This window comes from Eumetopias jubatus, unplaced genomic scaffold, assembly GCF_037043125.1.
Source record: "Eumetopias jubatus isolate StellerSeaLion01/CBP00866 unplaced genomic scaffold, mEumJub1_p1.0 scaffold_14, whole genome shotgun sequence".
NCBI lineage: Eukaryota > Metazoa > Chordata > Mammalia > Carnivora > Otariidae > Eumetopias > Eumetopias jubatus.
In genome coordinates this window covers 104,751,890-104,755,898 of record NW_028274820.1, presented here as the reverse complement: position 1 = coordinate 104,755,898, position 4,009 = coordinate 104,751,890, and the positions used below count along the sequence as shown (strand labels likewise).

Below are 4,009 nucleotides of genomic sequence, written 5' to 3'. Positions count from 1 at the left end.
TCCAAAAGCATCACTTCACATTATGTCCTAATAGGTTCTATTTTTTTAATGTTTTTTTATTTATTTATTTATTCATGAGAGTCAGAGAGAGAGAGAGAGAGAGGCAGAGGGAGAAGCAGACTCCCCGCTGAGCAGGGAGCCCGATGCGGGACTCGATCCCGGGACCCTGGGATCATGACCTGAGCCGAAGGCAGACGCTTAACCATCTGAGCCACCCAGGCGCCCACATTATGTCCTAATAAAGTACCCTACTCTCCTTGGTGATAAACTAAATTAAAATTATCTATGACAACTTCCGTGGCCTAATTTTAGAGGGTCCCCAATCTCTTCTCCACCTTAGTCTCCTCCTGTCATATCGTTTTATTATCCCATTTCAATTACTAAACAAGTTTCCAAACAGATCTCCCACAGAACAACCATTTGTTCAATGAAAATGTTACACTACATTCAACTTTCTCATAAGTCAACTGTAAGTTGAAATTCTGTTTTTAAGGCCTCTGCCAGTATACTGGGAGTACATTAGAAAAGAGATATTGCATTTGGTTGATAATAGTTATCTTTGAACCTTTTCTATATAATTAATAACCATTCAAAAAGAAAGTTCAAATGAGAGACAACAAAAGCAGTTTCTAAATGTGTGATGCCTAATATGGGAAATAAATCCATACAACTAAAATATTGCTGACCACATCCTTCTGGCCTTGGTAGCGACACCACCAATTTTGCTTCATATGTATTCCTTCTTCTCAAGTATTCAAAGAATGGAGTAGACATTTTATTCTTAATTTTCAAATTTTTCGTGACTATATTAGGATATTACCTTTTTTTTTTTTCACAAATCAGAAAACAAGGGGCTACCATTATCTTTGCACATTTTCAGTAAGAGAGCCAAAATAAGAACAATTCTGGCTAATCTCATCTAGGATCTTAATTAGCACTACTAGTTTAATTTTGTGAGTTAAAAATAATATCACTCCTGAGAAACAATGCCAGAATTCTCATGCTGATGCAGTGCATTGCAGGCATAATGAAGAAATACTTCAGCAACCATGAGCTAACACAGTAGTTGGAGGCATGAGGAACACCCGTAGGGGCTCTTTGGGGTGTAGACATAACTCATTGCTGCTGATGTTGTGGGAACCTCTGTGGCAAGAGGGACGGGATATGATGAGAGCCGGGCTTGTCATCGGCACGCAGGACCCAGAGCCCGACCGTGGTGGCCAGGGTGTGAAGAGGTGAAGGCCAGAGGGAAGGCTGGTGTTGGACCAACAGCATCTCATCAGCCAGGTCGGCAAAGGCTCTGTGAGTGGCACCAATGGGATCAAAACCCGAGTTGGTTGTTCAGAAGAACCAAAGCCACACGCCGTTTGCCGGCATCGAGGACAGCACTTGGATTGCTTCTGTGGGCTGGCCACCAGGGCGGTGGGGAGCCGTGGACAGGAGGGGACCTGCTTGGGAAGGGCTGGGACAGCGGAAGCCGTCAGAATGACGACTGTGACCTGGTCAGGGTCCTTGCAGAAAGAGACTGTGCCCTGGATGAGCCGGTGGGGATGTCTGCACTGGATTGGGGCAAACCGGACGGAGGGACATGTGTGTGCCTGCAGACATGTGCTGGAAATGCCCAGCTTTCCCGACCCTGGGAGAATCTGAGCCTCGCTAGTGGGGGATCATAGCTCTGCAGTGGTGTCACTCGTTCTGATTCGTGTTCACTGAACCCATGTGTCGCTGAAGACAGTTGGGGTTTGACTCACGTAATTCTTGAAGTAGCTTCTGTTCATATCCTTGGTGCTCACCCACCGGCCTCTCCTCTTGTGTGAAGCTGCCCTCCTCGTGCCCAGTTCGTGTAGATACTCGGGGTCAGGCTCTGGAGGCTGCGAATTCCCTCGGGAGTAACTGCGGTATTGACTGGTACCTGAGATGCTCTCGGGGTCCCGCCAGGCACCGTCGCCTTGTTGACGAGTTGTGTGGTTCTACGAGTGCCTTCTGACCAGATGCGGGTTTCATGAGCTTGGACCTTGCGAACCTGCCCCTGAGGGGCTGTGACTGATGACATCTTCATGTATTTTATCGAACTTCCCAAAATGCTCTGGTCATTTTCAAACCTCTGAAGCTGCTAGGTGCTGAGCCAGACCTACAAAAGACCGGGGGTGGGGGGGGTTTCTTGTATAGCACGTACACTAGCCAAATGTTTCAGTTTTCTGGTGTTTTCTGTTTTCTCTCATTGCGTTTCTGGTTTTTCTTATTCTTTATGCTTTTCAGTTCTTCCTGGGACAGTGGCTTATAAACTGCTGGGTTCTCCAGATATTCCACGTGAGGGACAAAGCCCATTCTCGTCAGCATGAAGTCGATGACAAAAGTCCGTAAACCTGATAGCACAGGAAGGACTTGGTACCACCTGGGAAGTCCCCAGGGCTCCGTGCAAAGAGGACATTCCACAGGGTGTCCTTTGTGTCAGGACTGGGAGACATCTTTCCGCTTATTAAAAAGCAGGAAAGACTTGCAATGGTTCAAGGGCCAAGAAAGTCCAGCACCGAGAACTGAGTTGTGGGACTTCACAGACCCGCCTGCCTGGCCCTGCTTTGCCCTTACCCTGCTCCCCGTGCTGCCTCGTCTTCTCTGGAGGCCAACAAACGAGTGTTCGGGAAGCTTCAGAATGGCTCCCTGGCTTCAGGGCAGTCCGACCCTTGTGGCTGAGATGGGCGCTGGGCTCTCAGCGGGCTCTGCGGCCAGATGGGCCAGCATCCTGCCTTCAGGTAAGACCTGGTTTCTCTTTCCTGTTGTTGTATGGCTATGATTTTTTCGATCCTATTTGAAAAGTCGCTGCCTCATCCAAGTTCACTAAGACATCTCTTATGGTTTCTCTCTGAAGTTTCATGTTTTAGTTCCTACATTTAGATCTATGATCCATTTCAAGGTAATGCTTGTGCATGGTGTCAAGTAAATATTGAGGGTCATTTTCATTCATATGTATGTCCATTTTTTGCTGCAGAATCTATTAAAAAGACAATCCTTTCCCCCTTTGAATTACTCTGGGGATCTCTGCCCAAAAAATCCATTGATTATATGGGTATAAGACATTTTTGGACTGTTTATTCTGTTCTGTGACATATATGGCTGCCGTTATGGAAATATCACCTTGTCTTGTTTACTGTGGATACACAGTAAGTCTTAAAATCAACAAATATAAGTCCTCTGACCCTCTTCCTCTTTTTCGGAATTGTTTAGACCATTCTGGTTCCTTTGTATTTTCATTTCCACTCTGTAATTAGTTTGACTACTTCTGTTTTTCAACAAAGCCCTAGGAGGTTTTGATTGGGATTATTTATATATTAACTTGGGGAGAAATAACATCTTAAATAATACTGAGTTTTTCATTTCATGAATGTGGTAAATCTAATTTATTTAGGTTGTCTATGATTTCGGCAACATTTTTAATTTTTAGTGTACAGGAAATGCACATATGTTGGTAATTTTATCAAAATAATTTTTGAGTGGTATTATTTTTAAATTTGTTTCCAATTGCTCGTTGGTAATGCAGAGAAGTGCCCTGTGTCCTAAAGCTTTGATGAACTCACCTATTATCAATAGATAATTCAGTAGTTGATAATTTGTGGATTCCTTGGGATTTTCTGAGCAGATTGTCTCTCTCTCTCTCTCTCTCTCTCTCTCTCTCCCCCTCTGTGTGTCTCTCTCTCTTCTCCTCTCTCCCTCTCTCTCTCTCTTCCACTGGGGAGAGTGGACATCCTGTCTGTTTCCAATCTTGGAAAGCATTCAGTCTTTCACATTAGGAATGATGCTATCTCTGTCTTTTTGTGGGAAAAGATCCTTACTCTCGTAAACATCACAGCAGAGGTTTCCAGAGTGAGCCTTGCCCAGCAGTATTAGCAGCACCTTGAAACTTGTTATCAATCCCAATTCTTGAAGCCATTTCAGGCTGAACTGGAAACTCTGGTGATAAGACCCAGCAGTTTTTATTTTAACAAGCCCTCCAGGAAATTTTAATATATTC

The 4,009-nt window shown here is 44.6% G+C and overlaps 1 pseudogene; it reads right to left on the bottom strand.

Moving 5' to 3' along the window:
* Nucleotides 1-1,480: 1,480 nt before the first annotated feature.
* LOC114198007 (CCR4-NOT transcription complex subunit 4 pseudogene) lies at nucleotides 1,481-2,468 on the bottom strand (annotated as a pseudogene).
* Nucleotides 2,469-4,009: the final 1,541 nt, after the last annotated feature.